Genomic DNA, 24057 nt, shown 5'->3' with positions numbered 1-24057 from the left:
CACACACACACACACACACACACACACACACACACACACTATTACGCCACATAATTCCTTAATCATTAAATATTATAATGATATTGTTCACAAAAGGATTAAGTGATGTTCTCTAGAATATCTAGAAATTTCTGAACTTCGTATTCTGCGAAAATTATTTCATTCACTGAATGATATAATCACGTAATCACAAGAAAGATATTTATTTAACCAAATATTTCGGTCTGGAAATAGCAGACCATCGTCGGTGGTATTACAAGAACAGTTTAAAAAATATACAAGCTAGAATACTAACAATAGATCGTTGAAATTAGAACATGCCGCGTGATGTTATATCACTAAGTATGAAACGAAATATTTTGAAGTAGAAACATGATTGAATTTGCTATTAAAAAAAAAAAAAAAAAAAAAAAAAAAATTAATGAGTAATCTTGATTAGGCTTTCCCAGATTTTTGATATAGACGATGGTCTGCTATTTCCAGACCGAAATATTTGGTTAAATAAATATCTTTCTTGTGATTACGTGATTATATCATTCAATCTTATGTCGCAAGTATCCTTAAAACAACATATTTCATTCACTCCCCCTTCCGGCATAATCAGTTGTCTTCCCCCCCCCCCTTTTTTTGAATAATAATTGGAATAGAGTAGTCGTTTACAGCTGGCTAATTTTCTTCCGAGTTTAACTTTGTCATCGAGTTTATAACATGATTTCAATTAGAAATTAAAAATGAAATCTCGAACCAAAACTAAACCGTTGATTGTGGACACGGAAAATTACCGTTTAGTTGGTTAAGGTCATCCGAGAAGCAAAATATTGTTATTCAGTTAGTCCTAGCATTAAGATAAGGCCTTTGGGCGTTCTACTTCTGCTATTCATCATATGGCAAAACGCTACTGAAGTATCAAAGATGCTTGGAAGGTGGCGTGAATAACGTAGATCACGTGGCACACCGTTCTCCGCGACCGCTCCCTCTTGCACGCCATCTGCAAACGACGGGGTATTCTGCACGCGACCGTTCGAAAGGATCGAGAACACCTGTCAGCCGCAGGTGTTACTACGTTTCTGACTTCATGGTCAGGATGCTTTAAGGTAACATTATTTTATTGCTCTGACGTTTCAGTAAAGGGGGGGGATGATAATATAAGTCTCCGCAGTTGTCATCATGTTGCTATGCAATATATGAATGACAGTAACATTTATAGGTTCATTTTCACCAAGGGCAATGGCCGAGGGAAATATTTCAAAGATATGCTGTTTAGTGAGTGGCAGTTTAATAAATATCACACAATAAATTTCATTTTACTTGCTGACATTACTTTAGTGTTGAGTGTCTTGATAACTTGCCACTATGTGGCGCTCTCCACAAAACTAAATGTTATTTGTTTTTGACTTAGAAATATCACTGTCGTACTGTACTTGAGAAATAATTATACACCGATTATTCAAGTTATAATTTTCATAACGCAACCAAAACATGACCGAATCAAAATGCATAAAAGCTTAGAGCACAGCTGAGCAGCATGCCTGTAGAACAATGAAAATGCATATCCATTTGCTAAATGCCAAGTGAAACCAATTCTCAGCTTCTGGAAAACTGTAGTGGTAATATTTGAAAAATCATGGTTACTCTTTATAAATAGAAAAGTGCAATGCTATTAAAGAAATCACTCATAGTAAGCTTGTCTCAGTGATAATTTGGAGAAGGTTATTATACTGCATTTTAATAGCCCAGTTATTTCAAAATGATAGCCTAGAAAGATAGGAAAATAGTTCCACTGCATAAAAGAGAATCCACGACTACTGTTGCAAATTACCGACCGATCAGCATATCAGGAGTCGTTGTCAAGGTCTTGGAGAAAGTAGTCAAGGGAAAAATACAGGAATGGATTGATGAAAATGAGATACTGTATGGGGGACAGCATGGCTTTGTGAAGGGTAGATCATGCCCCAGTAACTTGCTCACGTTTTATAACACAGTGACTGCTGAACTGGATAAGGGTAATGGGTTTACAGTGATACTACTGGACCTGGCTAAGGCATTTGACAGGATACCACATGGAATTCGAATCCATAAACTGCAACATATGGGAATGGATATAGGGTTGGTGAGATGGATAGGTGGGTGGTTAATGGAGAGATATCAGTGAGTAGTTTATTCAGGAGTAGAGTCCAAAAGACGGCCTGTGACTAGTGGTGTGCCACAGGGTTCTGTTCTTGGACCACTGTTGTTTAATTTGTTCATTAACGATATAGGGAAGGATCTAAGAGGAACAGTTCATTTGTTCGCTGATTACGCAAAGTTGGGTAGGGCAATAGTGAATGCAGAAGATGTCAAAATCTTGCAGGACGACTTGGATAGATTGGAGTTCTGGGCTAAGGAGAATGCATGTAAATATAATGTGACAAAATGTAAACTTATGCATTTTGGGGTGAAAAGATTAGCAGCAGTATACCACATTGGTGGAACTGTACTCCAGGAGATTGATGAGGCCAGGGATTTGGGAGTGTTGGTGGATAGGGAGATGAAGTTTAAGGGGAACATTGCAAAAGTGGCTAAATCAGCTCAGCAACTCACTTGGTTGTTGAAAAATACTTTGACGAGCAGAGACAAGCAAGTTATTGTACCTCTGTACCCAGCCTTGATAAGACCTCATCTCGACTACTGTGCCCAGATTTGGTCACCTAGGTTTCTTCTTGATGGGGAGGAGGTGGAGAGGATCCAGAGGTGAGTGACTAAGATGATAGCAGGTCTATGGAATGAACCTTATGAGAACAAGTTGAAGATTTGTGGGTTGCAGAAATTGGTTGATAGGCGGAAAAGGGGAGATATGATTGAGACATTTAAATTGCTAAAGAGTTTCTATAGGATTAATTCAGAGGATATTTTTGAGAACAGGACTGGTGGTGGGAGAACTAGGGGACGTTTATGGAAGCTGGGAAAGAGTGTGGTTAGCACGGGTATAAGCTGGGTTCTTTACTTTTAGAGTGGTAAATGAGTGGAATAAGCTGCCAGAGTCTGTTGTGGGTGCTATGACAGGGAGTGAGTTCAAGGCAAGGTATGATAGATACTGTGAGAATGTCGTATAGTTGTGTGGACATGATGTTTAGGGCCTCCCTCGATGAGTCTGACTCCCTGGAGTCGCCCGTAATAATAATAATAATAATAATAACTGTGTGAGCGAATAATATCAAATTTCATTTGACATTATTTGCTCACACAGCCATAGTCTATCGTGTTATAATGTTATGATATGTGCGATTGCTTCGCCTGTATCCACTTGGGCGAAACTGTATACAGTATACTGTTTCGCTCATTTAAATCGGAATGCACTCGAACCAAGTTGACTTCACTTGCAAATATTATAGGGCCTCCTTAGCTCAGTCAGTGTTAGAGGCAGGGGCGCGCCGGCCATATGTGCAATGTGTGCGACATACACGGGTGCCAGGATAGTAAAGGTGCAAAAGAGGAGGAAATACTTTAAAAAAACTTTTTTTTAAAGTGATTTTTTTATTGGAAGGGGGGATAAGGGCGCCAACTAAAGTTTTACACACAGGTGCCGGACACTACTGGCGCGCCCCTGGTTAGAGGATCCAAATCCTGTCTGTATGTTTATCGGAACTTTTTGATTGAATGTTAGACGGTCTACTACGGAGAGGAGAGGGGTTTTTTTTTTTTGTTAAAAAAAAACCTTATTTTTCATCCCCAAAGCATCCAGATGAATATACGCAATTTCCAATTGTGGCAACACAATGCAGATAAGATTAATCGTCCTATTATAAGCAGTAGTAGGGTTCTAATATTTAGAATTAAGGATCTCTTATAAAGTTTATCGAATAGTATCAGTTTTGGTTTTAAAGGAACAATTAGCTATCGCAAAATTAAGGTATTATGTATTATGTCTAGAATTATGTATGATGTCTAGAATACATAAGACAACAAGTAAAGAAATTATCAAAAAGTAAAGATCATACAAAAAATAGTATTTTTGTATGATCGTTTATTCTCAATATTGGAAACAATTTGGTTTGTCCAGTTTTGTTTAATAGTCAGAAGGAAACAAAATTAGATGATTCCAAGTTTCGGTAGCGATCTTCAATAGAAACCTTATTAAATTCTATCGCGCTAGGAAGAAATTATTATGATTTCGAATAGTTTTTAGATAAAGCAGCCCAATCATAGCGAAAAAATATTAATATAATTGTAATTCTTTTATTTAACAAAGGTAAAAAAAAAAAACTGAAAACAAAAAGTCTGATCAACCAGTTCGAATTTGGTACTACTTTAGAAACGAAATTCACAGCATTTCTGTATGGCAATATGACTAAATGCACATCGCACATGCGACCTCTTTTAATTGTTAGCATACAATGCAATTTGGAACTGTTCAGAATTGAACAGCGGAAATGTCATGGTTTTCGATTGTGAAAATTCCTTTGATTTCTTAAGAATAATCATAACCACTATCACAAATGTACATTATTCACAGAACTTTATCACCTGGTGCTACTTGATAGAAATCCAACGTACGTGTCAACAGTCACCGTTAATTTATGCCGTTTTGGTTTGTTCGGTTCGTTTTCATCTTAATTTACGCTGGCACAATTTTATTTGCCTAATTTTTTTCTCTACAAATCCAACTGAAACATTTTTGCAAACTTTTATAGTGATCCTAAATACAATTTCATTAACTTCTATGTAGTAGCACAGAATTATTAATATCAGTTCGAATCATTGCGTAAGTAAAATGACCTAAATGAAATTCAAATCCTATCCTTGTGTGTATATCCTTAATTTCGAATTTTTAAATTCCATCAACTCATAGCCAGTTATTGCAATACATAATTTTAACACGAACATAAAAATAAATAAGAGATGGAGTTCACATACGTTGAAAATTATATATCATTTAACAAATACAAAATTTCGTTCATGTTTTATGACTATTATGAATGCAAGAGGAAACGAAATAGAAAAACAGTTGAAAAATAATAATAATGCATGTTAGAATGTACGAAGAAAACTCGATCTGTAAACCATTAGGATTCCTAGAGTCCAAACAAAACGGAAATTGAAAAATCTCAAAGCAGAAGAATATGAGTCTTCCTTTCCTAGAAATTCCTCGTCATCATCTCTCTCAGAAGCGGGGCATTATCAAGACGGTGCACCGTGCGCCAGTAGTGGTGTTGTTGGGCTTTTAGCATCCTTGGCAAATTCATTGCTAAGAGCCTTTTGTAGTGTGATAATTAGTAAAATATCCTGACATCAGCGCCCAAAGCGTTCTCGCACCTCTACTGTGCCAACTTATGCCCCATTTTGCTATTCTTCCATTAGGATCACAGATAAGCATCGTTCTACACTCTTCAAAAGATCGACTTCCTTCTCTTTTACATCCAATCGTCAGAATTCTTTGCTCCTAGTGTCTCTCGTATTATGGCCAAACAGGTTAATTAGGAGAGCACACAGTTTGCATTCAGTTTTGTGAGTCTGATACATCAGGTCTCCCATTTCTACTAGACAGGTCATTGGGGAAAAAAAGACTATAGAAATTTTTTTTATTGCAAATATTATTTATATTAGGTACCTTATTTAACTCCGTACAGTCTAAAATTCATTATTATTTTTTTTATCATACATTTTATGTTCTCTTTAACTGTTTCTAAGACCTGCTAATGATTATGAAACAAGCGAGAATTTTGCATGCATTCAATACAATAAGTGAATTAGCTGAATTTATTCTTATGTTTTTATCATCAATTTTTCACACAGTTTTAACACGTTCATGCTCCTGCAAAGGCTTGCTTACGCTACCGGCCAAGACGTCTATATACGTCACGGTTGTCATGGATGTAAAGTGTATGATTAAAACTATAATACCATTGATATTACATTGAAATATATGATGGATACGAAGCGTATGAGGATGCGTATTTGATCCATAATGGCCGGTAATGTGGTTAAAGAGAAAAAAAATCGAAATGACTTGACAGTTTTTTAAGGATTCAGAATACCAAATTTCATTAACATCTGCCCAGCCAGATTTCTGGAATAATTGCTTATGGATGGACAAAATAAATCTAAAAGGCAGAGATTCATTTTTTGAACGGCATCTAAACACGAGTCTATGTATCATAAATACTATAACTTTTGACGCACTCGCCAAATTTTTGCAAAAGTACTACTTACTACTTGATAGTGTTCTTTAAATAATGAAAATATGTTACTTGGAGCATCCATAACTGATTTTGGAGATACGTGGGCTCAAATCCCGTCTATGACTCGAAGAACATTTATAAATGCTTTTTAACTGAAGATGAGTTGGCTAGTTTCGAAAGGTGGTGGTAGGAGTTTTCATCTCATAAAACAAGCATACCTGGCAGAGAACACATGCATTTAACAGACACAAACGTCCTGACCTCATAGTCGTAGTTGCCTAGGCTGTAATTCACGACAACAGCAACAAATTTTATTATAGTTCTTGAGAAAAACAACAGAAATATCAAGAATCGAAAATTCAACTCAGAGCAGGTTTAAATTAAATTGTATATTAACCATTATAAATTCCTTTTAAGCCCATATGATCGTGTTGTAATGTAATGTAATTAATTACATAGAAACAAACTTCGAGAAGTTTAGAAATAAAACAAAGGGAACGTATTGGAGACGTCAACAATAAATGGGCAAGGATTGCTAGTTTGATATGAGATGTAAAAGTGATGTGAAGATTGTATTTATGTAGTATTTTGCCTACCTTTTAAAATAAATTCTAATTCCATTTTCCAGGCATTAAAATCAAACAAATTGAAACATAAAAGAGATTTAACTTTGTACAGAAGGCAACGAATACAATACTCCTGAAATGCTCTGGAAGGAATCAAAAGCATAATCCAGGATACAGCTTGGTACAATGAGATGAAAGACCCGTGGATATTTTGTGATTGTCGTTAAGTGCGAGATGAATTTCGGACTACACAAGAAATAAATAAAACTTTTTAAAAAATATAAAAATTAATAAAATAGAAAAAATCCGTAGGTTATCCACGGTACGAATGTACTACAGATTTATACAAAAACCTTTCAGATGAGAACAAGAATATATTGGTAAGAAATATGAAGTGTAGAGTGGCAGATGAGGAGACAAAATTAGAACACAGGAGATGTAAGTATGAACCCGAAACCAAAGGGATCAGTGCTCGTAGCTATACGAAGAGGGTAAAGTGGAATGCACGAAGTATAGAACTAGTAGTTTGATCTTTCACACTGCAGAAATTGGGTGAATTTTACTCTAAGCCGAACTGACACCAAAATGTCTGAGAAACGAACTGATTTGAGGAAGGAGAAGGGCATCCGAGATCAGATCTTTTGTCTCATATTTGGTTATTCTTTGGGATCACGGCCGAAACCATCAAGGCTGGACGGCTAATATATTGTTTCTGTAAAATGCATGTGTTCGTCTGGCCGGTTTGCCCAAGGAAAACTTCAAATAGCCAGGAAAAAGCCCATCAGCCCATTATGATTTCAGCTGACTCACCTTCAGATGAAAAGCCTTTATAAGGGTTCCTTGTGTCCTAGACTGGATTCAAACTTAGGTTTTCCCAATCTCTGCCACATCACAAAATATATAGATTAACTTTTTTTGTGTGTGGGTGGGGTTGTGATTAATGATTATTCAATAGCTACATCTCCATACCAACTGTGAGTGTTGATGAATAAAACAAGCCTTCTTCACGTGTCTTCAAACTAATAGTTAAATTGTATAATAAGCAAGATGCCACAGTGAGCAGATACAGGATTAAATTATTGAATTAACTGCTCTCTCTCCCCTGTTCAGCATCTATTTTTAGGATATACGCCTAGTGCTGGATGATCAGAAGACAGGAATTACGATAGGTAGGAGATGGATAAGTAACTTGAAATATGATGACAAATAACTCTGTCATTAAACTCATTCCTACTAAAAATAAGATTGAAGCTCTTGAAGGAAGTCCAGTTGTAGAACTCATAGAACAGGTATATATTAAATGGAAAATTTTCCATTATCTGAGGAAGTCAACCATTGTGAATATACACTATATCAACGTCATATTCATAAGATATCTTATGAATATGACGTGTCTTCAAACTAATAGTTAAATTGTATAATAAGCAAGATGCCACAGTGAGCAGATATAGGATTAAATCATTGAATTAACTGTTCTCTCTTCCCTGTTCAACACCTATTTTTAGGATATACGCCTAGTGCTAGATGATCAGAAGACAGGAATTACGATAGGTAGCAGATGGATCAGTAACTTGAAATATGATGACAAATAACTCTATAGAAGAGTTATTTGTCATCAAACTCATTCCTACTAAGAATAAGATTGACGTTCTTGAAGGAAATCCATTTGTAGAACTCACAGAACAGGTATATATTAAATGGAAAATTTTCCATTATCTGAGGAAGTCAACCATTGTGAATATACACTATATCAACTTCCTATTCATAAGATATTCATTGGAAGACGAGTTGCCAGGACTACAGTCACAGAACCCTGGAAGGATAAATCCGTCACCGCTAGTTACTTGATATGTAGCCTTGAGCATACGATGAAAGAGTTGTATAAACAATTTTTCTTCCAAATTATTTATCATCTGCACTTACATCTTGGCCGTCTAAGGCTCCAGTCCATCTAGATCTTAGTCTCCCTCCGGATCTTTCTGTTGTCATAATCAAAAACCAGTTTTTCAAACTTTTCGGTTTCCATTTTATTTAAGCTACTCTACACCTCTGAGCACACATTACTGGATACTTACACTGAGTTAGCTTTGCATCAGGAACACCCTCCCCGATTTACATATTCGGCGCGATAACAAAGTACCACGTGATATCAACGTCACGTTTGGCTACTAAATGGACACACCTATCCTCTGTACGTAATCAGTAAACATTTGCCAGTAATTGGGAAACGTGGCGATGCAAGCCAATTTGACTGCAGCAAATAGCTGGGACCTGGAGGTGCCAGTATTTTGTAAACAGCTGCACTTTTGGTTACTTCCATTCTACTGTATCCAGTGGCGCACCAAAGGACCCTCGTCCCCCCAAAAGAAAAAGGGGAAAAAATAGAAAATTTTCCAAAAATCTTTTCCTAATTAAAAGTAATGATTTTTATTTATGTTGTGTCATGTCTTCTATTCCTTAACTATTTATGAATTAGTGGTCACATAAGATGGGAATACCCTATAGCTCTTGGGAATCACAGCTGCTGTGAATGAAGTAGAGCACAAGCGGGCCGAGTACTACTTCGTTTACCCAAGCGGACCGAGTACTACTTCGTTTACCCAAGCTGGGTCAGAGGAGATCATGGTTATCATGTATTGATGATCATTGCAGATGCTGAGTCATAGGTCATATGCAATGTGTAGTGTGTATTCTCAAATCATCTACTCAACTTGCCCCTTCCCCCAAAGATTAAATCCTGAGTGCATAATAAATGTATTAAAGGTGTACCAGGACTGGATTAACCATGAACGAACATCCAGCAGGGCTCACATTGGTCAGCCATGCGTGGTTGATCCTAGAGGTGAGCATAGGGTGTCACAACGACATGCAAATCATACAGCTCACCCACCAGTACAACAGTGGGGCAGTTCGACCCATTTTCACATGCACCATCAGCTGTACCTTGCTTCGCCTGGGGTTCCCACAGCAGGAAATTAACAAGGGTGCCTATGATGACGGCTAGGCATCACAAATGATGCCTAGCGGTCATCATAGGCACATTTGGCATAAACACTTTACCTCTAGTTGCACAGCTGGAGTTCAACAGGCTGGTAGAGGGTGTTATGGTCTGGGGACTTTCCTTTCTTGTAACCACCTCTCAACAAGTGTTGATTTTTGGGTCACGCACTTCAACTTTTCTGCTAACTCTCAACTGTACCAAGGATTAGTAAAATAAAAAGTACTATCAGAGATGATCATGAAGCTGGAAGGCTTCCTAAATTAATTTTCAAATGAATCACATTTTATAATAGAGTGGGAGTTGTGTGTGAGAGAGAAGTGATTTTGCTAAATGTTTATCAAGTTTCTAAACGAGACTACACTATCACCTACTGTACCAAGGATTTGTGAATTTTTGATCTCATATATCAAAATGGAATTAGCACAGTAAGGTGTTAGTTGTGTAGAAATTTCTTTGGGCAGTAATTTTCAAACCTTTCATTTTTTTTCATTTTTTTTTTTTTGTGTGTGTGTAGTGGGATCACTGTCAATAATCTGGTAAGTAGCACAATCTTTCAAAAATAATGTGCATTTCTTTTGTCTGTTCATTATGATTGCAGTATTAATTGCCACCTAAATTTTGCTCAAAAAAAAAAAAAAAGAAAAGAAAAAAAAGAAATAAATACTTAATAGGCAATCAACAAACTCACTGAAACTTTCCTTAGCAGTATGACTTTGGTCAATAATACCACATAATATAATACTCTGTATGTCGCATTCTTTCTTGTTTGGACATCAGTACATAATTGGAAAGTCCTGCAATATATCACTTCTTTCATCAATAAAAGGTAAAGTAACAAAAAAGCTGGTCATCACCTGTAAAGTGGAAAAATATTTCTTGGTACAATGAAATGAGGTTTAAGTTCTACCATGCTGATGGATATGTTATAAGGCATTACGCAAGCAGCACGAGTTGCTGACTTGACATCCTATAATATACTGGCAGCAGTAGTGCAAGTCTAGGATATGTTGTTAAGCATAATTTGATACTGGTTTACCAATGCCTGACTACAATACACTATGTAAATATTTACAATTCTTCATTACTAACTGATTGATGGCTGCAGCAGAATAATTCACCATGACATAGGACAAGTGCTGTGAATGGGACTTACTGAAATCATGGAAAAGATTACTAAAATCACAGAGGCCTAACTTACCTTTGAACTCAAGTTCTTATAAAAATTTGTTGATTAAAGATTTTGCAAGAGTGATTCCAGAAACACAAGTAACTTCTTTCTGCACCATGGGGTTAATGCTTTTCTTCACACATATATTTTGGTATTGAAACAAAACATTACAGATAAGTTTCGTTTCAATACACCAGCTGTTTTACGAGTCCTATCCATGAAAGGCTGTAAACCTATCATATATTTAGCCCACAATGAACTGGTTATTTTTCTCTTTCTCTCCTTCCTTACACTCATTATTGCAACGTAAAGTTAGTTAATTTTTATTTTAATAATTACTGAGAAGTGTAAATAAAGAGGAAAAATAAAAAAATAACCAGTACAACGTAATTTTAAACTAAGGTAGAAATCTGTCATTAGCTTCGATGTCAACTTAAGTTGAATGCCAGGACTCAATATTACTCTTCTTTTCAGTTTATTTTCTCCCCTCTATTTAGAACAGAAAAAACATTAAATTGAAATTAGACTGTAATCAGCTGCCAAACCATGTCAACAGTGCAAGACACTGTTTTATGGGCTATTATATTCTGGTCATAAGTAGAAATAACCAAAAAAAAAAACAACTTCAGCACTTAAGAGAAAAAAAAGGGAGTTTTTTTTTAAAAAAATATTTTCTTTACATTAACACACATGCCATATATTATTGCAGTAAGTAAACTACTCTGTTGTCTTCATTTTCCTGTAAATGGGATCTCAGAAGTGATTTACTGCTCTTCAGCACTTTTAAAAGATGATTCTTTGAAACTGTATTGGACAAATAGAATTAATGGTCTCAATACAAGGGTGAGGTGATCTGAAAGGTTCTCGGCCTAACAGTGAAAAAACAAATTTATAATTTCAATGTTTTTATTTTTCATCATAATCTTCCTTAAGACTAATATATTTATTCCAGCAATGCTCCAGTGGCATTATTCCGTCCCTGTAGTGGTTCTCAGTAAGAACTGCAAAATATCCCTCTACAGCTGAAATCATTTGAAGAAAAACGCTGACCAGCAAGGAAGAGTTTTAGTTTTGGGAAGAGACAGAAGTCAGAGGGCAAAATCTGGGGAATAGGACGGATGTTCTAACAATTCATAGTGCATATCCCTTAATTTTCCCATTGCCAAAACACTTTGTGGGCAGGTGCAATGTCCTGATGAAAGATGATTTTTTTCTTCTGCAAACTGGGTCTTTTCTCACGGATTTTTTCATCTTGTCTGGTTAAAAGATCGGAATAATATTCACAGGTTATTGTTTTACCCTTTTCAAGATAATTAATAAACAAAATACCTTTAGCATCCGAAAACACCAATGCAACGTCCTTTCTTGCTGATGGAACCAACTTTGTCTTCTTTGGCGTTGAACAACCAGCTTCTGTCCACTGTTGTGACAGCTGTTTGGATTCTGGGGGTAATGGTGAATCCAAGTCTCCTCCATAGTAATAAATTGATGCACAAAATCAGTTTTATTCTTGTTAAAATGCTCCAAGAACTGTTTGATCTGTTGTGAATAAGCATTGGCACCCATCTTGCGCAAAGTTTTTTCATGTGCAATTCTTCATGCGAAATATTATTATTATTATTATTAAACAAGACCTCATGGAGTCAAAGACTCATCTAGGAGGTCCTTTTATCTCACACACATCTCATCATACCGGGTCTTAAACACAGTCAAACTCCTTGCAAACACCACACTCTCAGGCAAGGCATTCCAATCATTCACAACTCTGCACGAAAAAAACCTGCCTCTCACTCCCCTACTCACACCTTCTTTATACAGTTTCCAGGGATGACCTCTGGTTCTCCCCTGATCTCCCACTATTCTCTGTAGAACTTCTCCACCATTGATCCTATAACAACCCCTTACCAACTTGTAGGTCTCTATCATATCTCCCCTCTTCCTTCTCTACACTAGACTCTGCAAATTACATCTTTTCAATCTTTCCTCATACTCGACATTCCAGAGGTCAAAAACTACCTTAGTCAGTCGCCTTTGGACCCTTTCCAACATCTCTTCATCCTTCTGAAAACCAGGTGACCAAATCTGGGCACAACAGCCCATGTGTGGCCTAATCAAAGCCTTATACAATGGAACAAGAATCTCCCTACTCCTACACGTCAGTGTCCTCCTCATAATTCCCAGAAGTCTTTGTGTTGTCTTCACAATTTTGGCGATGTGTCCCCTAAATTTCAGATCCTTATCCACTATCACTCCCAGATCTCTTATTTCCTCTACTTCCAACAATATATTCTCACCAAGCATAAATTCTGCATCCCATCTTTGTTTTCCAAATTTTAAAACCTTACATTTTGCAACATTGAACTCACATCCCCATTTGCTTGCCCAATCACTCAATTTATTCAAGTCTTCTTGCAAGGCCACAACATCTTCACTACTCTTTATGGTTCGTCCCAACTTTGCATCATCTGCAAACAACTGAATATCTCCATCCAAATCTTCGCCAATATTAATATACAAGTTAAATAGTAATGGCCCTAAAACAGATCCCTGAGGCACTCCACTAGTGACTTTCCTTTTCCTAGATATCGCACCCCCATACACAACTTGTTGATACCTATCAGATAGCCAGTCTCCAATCCAATGCACTAATCTAATATCCAACCCCATCTGCTCTAGTTTGACTGTCAACTTATCATGAGGTACTCTATCAAAAGCTTTTGCGAAATCCAAGTATATTACTGTGTATCCTTCTCCTCTGTCCAAGGAAGCAGTCACTTTATTGTAATAAGTAAGTAGATTACTAAAACACGACCTCCCTTTAGCAAATTCATGCTGTCCATCAAAGATGATACCATTGTTGTCAACCCAACTCTGGATCCTAGTTCTCACAAGCTTCTCCAACAACTTAACCACAACACCTGACACACAGATAGGCCTATAGTTTGATGCTTGAGTTCGATCACCTCCTTTATGAAGTGGCACAATCTTGCCCTCCTTCCACTCTTTAGGAACTTGACCAAGTGCAAGACTCGTATTAAAAAAATATGTCAAGGCAGGTGTCAACTCTCTGGCACATTCCTTCAGAATACGCGGTGATATATTATCAAATCCCACAGCCTTATTTACATCTAGTTTACTCAACTCCCCAAACATCTCTTGCTCACTTACAGTCAGTCTCTCCTCCCCATCATCAACTGCTCTTAATCTCTCCATGAAGTCACATTCACAAGATTGAAAGATCTTTATGAACTGCTCATTAAGTATCTCCACCACACATTCTGCAACAGCTGTCTTTATACCATTTCCTCCAATCAATGTCATCCTTCCATAATCATTCTTTCTTTTGCTGGCTACATATCGAAAGAACTCCCTAGGATTCTTTTTAGCTTCATTAGCTAACTGCTGTTCATACCTCTCTTTAGCTACTCTCACCAACCAAGTCACCCTCCTTGCCTGGTCTTTGTAGACCTCATGAAATTGGTTACTTCTACTTCTCTTATGCTGCCTCCACAATGCCCTTTTTCTCTGTATTGCATGCTTAATCTCTTTATTCATCCATCTCACACCTACCTTATTTAACCTTCTCACCCGTGGTATACATTTAGACATTGCATCCACTAAATATTTTTTGAAAATCCCCCAAGCTGCATTGATCTCTTTTCCAGCTAACTCCTCATTCCATGCTACACCTGCAAGCTGTCTCCTGAGCTCTTCATAATCACCCCCCCCCCCTTGTAGTTCCACATATACCCTTTTTTCACAGGGGTCCTTGCACTGCTGGCAACCACCCAAGTAATCACCTCATGGTCACTTTCACCAATTGGTGGATGATTTGATACCTCATTGATAATTACATCCTCCAATGAGATGACCAAATCCAAGACCCTTAATCCTCTTGTGCCCTCTGTTACATACTGTCTGAGGTAGTTATCCCTCAAAAACTCAAGAAACTCATTTTCTTTACTTCCAGTTGCTATCTCTTCATTCCAGTCTATATTGCCATAATTAAAATCACCTATAATGATCACCCTTTTCTTATTTGCTTGGCTTATTTGACTATACATTTCACTATCACCACCATCCACATTACCAGGTCTATAACAACATCCCACCAAGTATTTGATTCTATTCACCTCTATCTCACACCATACTGCCTCAAAACCACTGGCCCCATTTCCCTCTTGCATCTCTACCTTGTATGGACATAACTCTTTCTCTATCATCAATAGCACTCCCTCTCCCTTTTTACCCCTTCTATCCTCACGAAACACATCATACCTTTCCATCTCTATTCCTGTCAGGATGTCATCCTCATCTAACCTCATCTCACACCATACTGCCTCAAAACCACTGGCCCCATTTCCCTCTTGCATCTCTACCTTGTATGGACATAACTCTTTCTCTATCATCAATAGCACTCCCTCTCCCTTTTTACCCCTTCTATCCTCACGAAACACATCATACCTTTCCATCTCTATTCCTGTCAGGATGTCATCCTCATCTAACCATGTCTCACTTATTCCGACAATCTCTGGGTGCACAGATGCAATTAGTGCAACCATTTCATCCGCCTTGTTTCTTATACTTCTAGCATTGGTATACAAACACAACAACTCATTTCTGGATCTACAGCTAGTTCCACTGATACCACTCACTCGATGTGATCTCTCCATGCTGGACTGGGGCCATTTCCCTTTCTGCTTCTTCATTTTAGAACCCTTTGCAATTCCATCTGTTTCCTTTTGATCCCTGATCATCCCATTACTTTCCTGCCTACACATGCTCTCACCTTCTCTTGGAGCATCCACCTTTCTCATGCTGTGTATCCCTGTCCACCCTGAGCCTCCCCGTTTCCCTGCTCCTCTTGCACACCCATTCTCTCATTTTCTATACTCATACCACTCACTTCCCCATTCATTTCCACTCCTTCAATCTCTCCTGCTCTTCCACATCACTCCCCTCTCGATCTGATTCATTCTCTCTATTCACTTCTCCACTTTCCAGCAGCAGTCTCTCCAAGCGACTCACACCATAACCACTCAAATGCATTCCATTGCTCCCATACAGCTCACTTCGTCCCTCAAACTCATTCCACACATTAACAAACTGTACTCCCATCTCCTCACACATTTCAGCCAGAATATCATTCATAATCCTTGCTCTCCACCTCATTTCACCACAATCGTACCTAGGCAACACACTGACCACCCTTCCTGTCACACCATTCTCCTTTATCTTTCCAAGCAGTCTCCTGACATTCATTTTGACATGCTCTTTGTTCTCTCTCAAATCATTTGTACCAATTAATACAATTAACTCTTTTGCTCGTTCCTGCCTCATATTCAATGCCTCAATCACTCTACTCATTTTACCGCCTGGAAAACATACCTTGTGCATTTTATCCTCTAGCACACCTTTAATAATGGAGTCGCCATACAACGCCACTCGCTCATCTTTTGTTAACTCTTTCATGCCATCATGATTTATTTTAATAGTTTTGACCTGAATTCTTAATTTCATTCCGCATCCATTTCATTTCTTGCTTCATCCAATCCAATTCACCTTCCGAACCTCGCGACACATTCACTCTATCATTAAATCTTTCTAACTCTTGACCCCCTCTTCTCACTTTCCCTCTCATTCATCCTTCTTTGTTTCCGTACTTTCGGTCCAACATACGCCCAACTTTCACTATCATTCTTCTCACTTTCACTCTCACATATCTTTCTTTGTTTCCATACTTTCGGACTAACATGCGTCCAACTTTCGCTATCATTCTTCTCACTTTTACTGTCATTCGTCTTTCTTTGGTTCAGTACTTTCGTTCCAACATGCATCCAACTTTCGCCATCAGTCATTCTTTTTTCGCTATCATTCATTTTTTCGATTTTTTTTACTTGCGATTTCTGCATCACGCCATTTCTACTTTCATTCGTTCTCTCAATTTCGTTTCTTTCCGCCTCTTTCGTCCCTTTTAACATCCGTTACGGTTGTCAAATCGCTTTTTCTTTTTTCCTGATTTTTTAACATTTTTTCGCCTGTCTTTCTCACCATCCTTCTCTTTCAAACGTGCACTCGCGACACAATCGGTACTAGCACTTTCTGTCATCAACTTCATATTCGCATTCATCAATTCCTCGTTCAGGTCACATTTCGCACACACCCTTCTTCCATCCGCACTAAACATCCACAAATCATTTATGTAATCGAAGGAATACATATAACAGACCTCACACTTAACGAACCGACTGAAATCCAAATTAAAATCATGGAATGAAAATGCCGCCGCCATTTTTTTTTTCTCTGCAGGTTACTAGGTCTAATATTAACGTTTTCGTATTTAGTTTAAGCAAGAAAAAAACCCCCCACACTAATAATATCGGTAGCATACAACGTTTACAGCCGCTCTTAAACAATTACGCATATATACTTAATTATTCCTAGTAAAACGTATCTGAATCAGCTCTTCAAAACACGTCCGTAGCGCTCGACCCACTAGCGCCCTCTTTACCATGCAACACAATACTAAATATATCCTACACATTCTTTTGAAATGCCTATAGTCTCAGCAATTTCATGCACTTTGACTCACCACATCCAATACCATATCGTGCACTTGATCAATGATTTGTGGTGTTATTACACTTTTTGGAAATCGTTCACGTGGATCATCTTCAAAGCTGGTATGGCTACGTTTAAACTTGGCAGCCCATTTCTTAACTGTCGAACGAAGGAGAAGAGTGCCCATAAACTTTTATGAACTTCGAATAAATTTGTTTTGGCATTAAACCCTCTTTTACAAACAATTTTCTAACCGCACAATACTCAATTTTATCCATTTCAAGAGCTGCAGACAACACTTTTTGCTTCAGACAGCTGTATAAAAAAACTACTTGATAGAATGACTTGCAATTTCACATGGATGCTTTTGACAGATGTACTAACTCAGAAAAAAAAAATCTTGCTGATAGTGTTGCGATCTATGGTCGAGGCTGAGAACTTTTCAGACCACCCTCGTAATAAACGTATTTGTCTTTTGTTCGCTGGGCCTGCAACAGTAAGAAAATTCTAAATCAGCACTGTGAGGAGAAACAGAAAAGAACAGTGGTGCAATCTTCAACAATTCTAAATGGCATTCACTATTATTGGAGCTTTCAAAATATTTGGTCTACTTCTGGTGTGACAACAAATTTCTTCAGATTACTAAATCAGTCAAAACAGTTATTCTTTATATGGGCTTTTACAATTAAAGGCAAATTAGCTGATCTCATACAGAGGTAGCAGGGTTTTTTATTCCAAGAAACTCAGGTTTTTCATTCTGCATTTTTTTTTATGTGGTAACTACCCACAAAGGTTATTACTAAACCTATAGTGCATTTTGTAGGAAGACTTCTTGGTTTCGAATCTAGTCGGTGACTAGAAGAAATTTTTCTAAGCCTTTTTTTTCGACCGGTTCCCAAGTTAGTCGATCTCTGGCACAGGCAAGCGAGATTTTTCTACCAAAAAAACTCTGGTTTTTCATCCCGTAAACTCAAGAAAATCGACCACAGAACCCACATTATTTCAGACATTAAATACGAGTGTTAGGGACCATGAGATGGTGGCACTTGTTGAGCATCTCTTCACTGCATGTCGCTTAATTAGTGATAGCCTTGGGCCAGCTATCTCTGATTGGGTACCGGTGGAGATTGAACTGCCTACCCAGTCTCCAAAAGTTAGACAGGGCTAAAATGTCCTCGCCCACTCTCCCTATATATCTATATATACGGGAATAAAAAGGCAGTAGCTGATATTTTTTTATAGTGCATTTTGTATCGTGGGTGGGCTAAGGATTTTTCCCCATTTTTATCAATTTTATATAAATTGAATTTTTTGTAATTGTTTTTTTATTTTATTTTTATGCAGTCTAGAAACCCTCCTCTAGACCAAACATGTAACTTTTTCAGCCACTCTTCAGGCCTCCAATAAGTTGGGGTGGTGGTGGTCTCACACCATGCAATGAAATTCATCTTCCTCCTAAAGACAATAACAAATGCCCATGTCCACAGCAGGATTCGAACATGCATCCTGTTGGCTGGAGAGCAGGTATGCTAACCACTCGGCCAACCAGGCCGACATACAAGCAAATCGGCCAAGAGAACACATATCATTTAGACAAAATATACAATTGGTAGGTGGTGGTGGGCAATAAATGGCATGTTGATTGTAGTTATGTTGTTAAGTTGGAGAATTAAGTAAGGGTTGAGTTGTAGTGGAGTAGTGTACCCTCCTACGATGAGTCTCTGAAGTCCTTGGAAGTGTCACATAAGAAGAACAGCAGATTTTGTATCCTTCTAGTTCAGCATCCTAGAGAGGGTCATCCAAGAAAAATTCCTGGTGTTTCATTCACTTTTCTAAATATTTTAATACATTAACTCTAAGCAGAATTTGATACTCTTGAGCAAATCCCTTATTACACTCTCCAGCTGATAGTTCTTTAACTTTCAGGTCAGAAAGTTTTAAGTCACATGTTCATTAAGGATGCTTTTGACTGAGTTCAAGTTATTTAAAACCACAACAGAATTACTTTCCTTTTCAATACATTGAATACTGGAATACACTCATGAGTAAATGCATTTGACAGAGGTAACTCTTACTAAAGTTAGGTTAAAAAAAAATCTTTTAATCACAGTGGGTGGCCTTACCTGAGACAAAAAGTACAACTTCAAAGCTGGAAATGTATCAATCTCTCAATGCCTGGAAATAATGGTAACCTGTTTTGTGGTAAGAAAGCAAAAGAACAGTGGTAGACAATGAAAGAGGAGGAGGGTGAGACAGATATTAGTTTGATATATTTGAAATCGAATTGTGTTTGAAGCTGAATTTAATCCTGACTGTAGGTGAGCTAAGGATTAAATAATCCAGTTCTCTTTAGTGGGTGGGGGGGGGGGAGAAAGATAAAGAAAAAATACACAGGACTATGAGCTCATGTAATTGTGATCAGGTGCATACCAAAATTTGAAACTACAATAATAAACTTGGCCAGAAATTCTCCATGAAATCCCTGGTAATAAAGAAAAATCAACCAAACATCAAGCCCAATATTTTAATCAGAATATCACTTTTAGAAACTTCTGTTCTATCAATTTTCACCCTATGTGAAAAACAGCAAAACTTCTTCCCAATTTCTACAAGTGTTTTAATCTACCATCCTCTCTTCCTTAGTTACCACGTTACAGGGAACAAATGATCCAGTCTCCTTCTAGGGAAGAGATGAAACTATGCTTTTTAACATCCCCCAGTTTCCAAGTAATAGAAGGGAACACTGAATTAACTTTACGTCTATTTGTCTTCAGATGCCAGTAAGTCAATGAATGTAGTCTTCCTTGCACCACCTTCTGAAAACATATCTTTTTTCTCAATTTCTTTTCAAAAAAAGTTTTGCAGGTAAATATAGCCTCCCTCCTTACTTCTAAAATTTAAAAAATATTTAAAATTTACTTCTAAAATTCAAAAAATTTTTTTGCAGGTAAATAAATATAGCCTCTTCCTTACTTCTATCAGCTGGGTACCACAAACCACTCAATCCAAAATGAAGCACTTTATTCTTACTACCTTTAAATAATCAGTTTTAATGTTTGAGTATTGTGTTTTGAAAATAGACTGCTCATCAAATCATTCTCTATAACAAAACAGCATTTTGTATTAAGGAGAGAGGGAGGGGGAAAAATCACAAAAGATGGGAAATATCATTTCTTTTTAATTTTCGACATGTATATGGAATCTTTACACAATTCAAATTATTTCTGTAGAGATTTAATATCATTTCTTACAACATATTGCCTATTTCTTTAATGGGATGGATAATGTGGCAGAAGTGTTCAGAATCATCAGAATAACAACAATTCACTAGCTTGCATCATTTGTACTTGATCAAATTTAATTCTTATTTCCTATCCAATACTGTGGCCATTCATGTTAAGGAAACTGCAGATACTACTGAAATTACCTATTTATTTATATAGAAAAATTACTGTTGCACTAAATGAAACTTAACACTGCACTTAAGTGACTATGGATGTTATATTTTTATAGAATAGTAATTTCAGATAATAAACTGATGATTTTTTGTAATTTACATACAAAGGTGACAATTATCACATAATTTCAGCTTTTTTGAGGAATGAATACATGTGCTTGTAACTTTATTCTACAGAAATAATTATTTACATACATGTTAAGACATGAATTCATTCCACATATCGAATGACTAAAATCATAAAATCACTATTTTATATCAGATGTATATCTGCAGTTTTTACATTTCCAATGCTATTGTCATCAATAATTAACACCTGTGCTAAAATATTTAAAGATTTTTCTTGGGACAAATATACACTGATGTTAAACGCACTGCAAATACAGATTCACTGTTATTTTGTGGGTACTACAAAATACCATTATTCTTTGGCAATTACATGATTCTGTTATATAGATTATCAGCATTATACAATGATTCTGAATTATTTTGATTGTTATGGAAGGAACAATTTTAACAGGAAGGAAAAAAAAAACATCAAATATAAAACAGAAAACAAATTATGCTGAAATAAATTAAGCATGGAACTTCAATGTATTGAGAGCATGATACAGGCTAAAATATACATAATTCTAACCTTAAAAAAATTCAAAAACTAAACAAAACGAGAAAGAAAAAAACAGTAACTGAAATGCTCAATCATCATTTAATGGAGCTACTGACTCCATAGACAATCATCTACTGCGGATGAGGACCAAGGCAATGTGGGACTTTAAGGCTTGTTGGCAGACCTGATGCCGATATCCTCCTGGAACAACATGCTCCAACATGTATCATGTACTGATGAAATGGAGGAAGAAAACAGTTTTCTGAGCAGAGGTAGCACCACAGTTGTAGCAACGGGTAACTTTCTAAAATAAAAAATAATAAAATAAGCTACCCTTAAAGTTCTTATAACAATGCATTTAGTAATGAAAATTTATTTCTTAGATTGAATAGCTAAAGTGAATTTCATTTAGCTTTTATTATTTTGGTTTGTTCTGAAACATCTTTTGTATTATTCTCAGTATTCATCTTAATAAGATGAATACTGATGAATATGTTGGTTGCTATTTTTAATTTGAGTCTTAAAAAGTCTGTGGTACCAGACACATGCAAAAATCCTTTGTAAAAACTTCTACAAGCACTTCAGCAGGACTTCAACAGAAAAATTAATGATGTGCAAGACCACTTACATCCACCAAAACCTGATCATTTATTTCTTAGACTTCAAGATGTCTTCCCTTCTCTCTTATTTAACAAATCAAGCTATAAGACAGTGGTTTTCAAACTTTTCAAAGAGACCTTGCTACACTTTTCATAAAAAACAACTGACCTATAGTTTTCTTAGCATGTATTTTATTCAATAAAACAAAGATGTTCTTATAGCTTTTTGATAGTATACAACTATACTTCAAACCAAAGTAAAATAACAAACACAGAGATATTTATTTTAGAAAACTAGAAGTTTTAAATTTCTATATCAGTATATTAATTACAATAAAAATATTATGTGCAGAACAACTGTGCATTAAAGAATTTCATAATAATTTTAAACATTATTAAATGAAATCAAATTTTGATGATGTAGTGACTAAACTGTGGTCATAACCACAATAGTAACTTACAATGTAATAATGCTAACAAAATTAAACATGAAAGTTGCAAGTGTTTTTAATGCTATATTGTATTGAAATAAGTGGATGGAATATCAAGTACATGTGAGAGTTGTGCTCAAAAATAAACCATACTGACCACTACTTTGTGCTCACCCCGCCCTCCAAGGGTCACAGCATACAATTTGAAAACCACTGTTGTAAGGGAGGCCAAATTATTTTCTATAAGTAATGATCTGACACAAACAGTTCTCTTACAAACTAGGATATTAGATAATCCTTATCATTCTTCCAACACCCTGGATCAGTGGTACACCCATGATTTAATCTTGGGGGGGGGGGGGGGGGATGAGCTGAACGAATAAAAGTATTTTATCCGTTCAACTAAAATTCGTTAAATTTCATTCATTAAATAAAATTCATTAGGTGATTATAAAAATTTATTTAAAGAATAAAATCCAGTTTTCTTTTCTTTTTACAAAGCTCTTGAATTATTTCAGTCGTGGTTACATTAATCTCTCTGTGTATAAACAGCAAAGCCAGTCCGTTCAATCGTAATTGTGTCATAGTAGATCTTAAATAGGTTTTTAAATGGCGTAAGCTAGAAAACCTTTAACTGACGTATAATAAATTTAGTTTAATCCTTTATCCAAGTGTGAGCAAACAAAGTTTGCACCTGAAAGTATCTTCAGGACTGGGTTAAGGTGGTACAACACCAGGCAACTCGTTGCAAAGGTGGAGCAAGATACCAACACTCCTATCTCAGTATCTCCTATAATGCAAAACACATCTCCTTGCGGATATGTCTGATGTTATGCATTAAGGGAAGGGCCACTACCCAGTCTGGGTAGTGGCCCTTCCACCTTTGCAACGAGTTGCCCTGGTGTTGTACCACCTTAACCCAGCCCTGAAGATACTTTCAGGTGCAAACTTTGTTTGCTCACACTTGGATAAAGGATTAAACTAAATTTATTATACTCTAACCAAGTGAAAAATAAACTTTCAACAACTTTAACTGACGCATGTTGTTACTGGAAGCGTTGCAAATATTTTTAATAAGTTATAGATGTTAGGATATATCATTTTGTCACACTTTGAAACTGCATCAATGGCATTTTTGAATGGAGCTATTGCAAACGGTTTTTCAAATTTCTTATACCACAACTTGAATTCGGCGTTCAAAATTGCTGGATTTGTATATAAGGCATATCACCGGCATAAAATTCACACAACTGACGAAAATCTTCCATTGCACTTGCTGGAAGATTTTCGTCAGTTGTGGGAGCATCTTTTCCATTTGGTAGAAGAGAAAAAAAACATTTTCAAATGTTGCAGTGCCGAGTGAAACAATCCTGAAGTTCAGTCAATATTTGATCAATAAATGGAATGAAAATAGTTCTCCTGAAATACTCTTCTACAAAATCGGCTGGAACATTGAACCTTAATGTTTGTTTTGATGTAGTCCTTAGCTTTTTAATGTCAATATTAAAA

The 24057-nt window shown here is 36.6% G+C and overlaps 2 protein-coding genes across 2 annotated transcripts in view; both read right to left on the bottom strand.

The window, feature by feature from the left end:
• Positions 1–24057, bottom strand: part of LOC150103428 (serine/threonine-protein phosphatase 4 regulatory subunit 1-like) — a 649146-nt gene that overhangs the window by 623888 nt on the left and 1201 nt on the right. The window lies entirely within an intron of this gene.
• LOC150103427 (RING finger and SPRY domain-containing protein 1-like) overlaps positions 20615–24057 on the bottom strand; it is a 358201-nt gene continuing 354758 nt past the window's right edge. The window contains exon 16 of the mRNA XM_090397430.1: positions 20615–21822. The gene's annotated coding sequence lies outside the window, so the exon portion shown is untranslated. The remainder of the gene's footprint in view (positions 21823–24057) is intronic.

The sequence above is a fragment of the Typopeltis vanoorti genome, chromosome 9 (genome assembly GCF_054136105.1).
Source record: "Typopeltis vanoorti isolate ZY-2024b chromosome 9, IOZ_Tvanoo_1.0, whole genome shotgun sequence".
NCBI classification, from domain to species: domain Eukaryota; kingdom Metazoa; phylum Arthropoda; class Arachnida; order Uropygi; family Thelyphonidae; genus Typopeltis; species Typopeltis vanoorti.
This window is presented reverse-complemented; position numbering and strand designations above follow the sequence as displayed.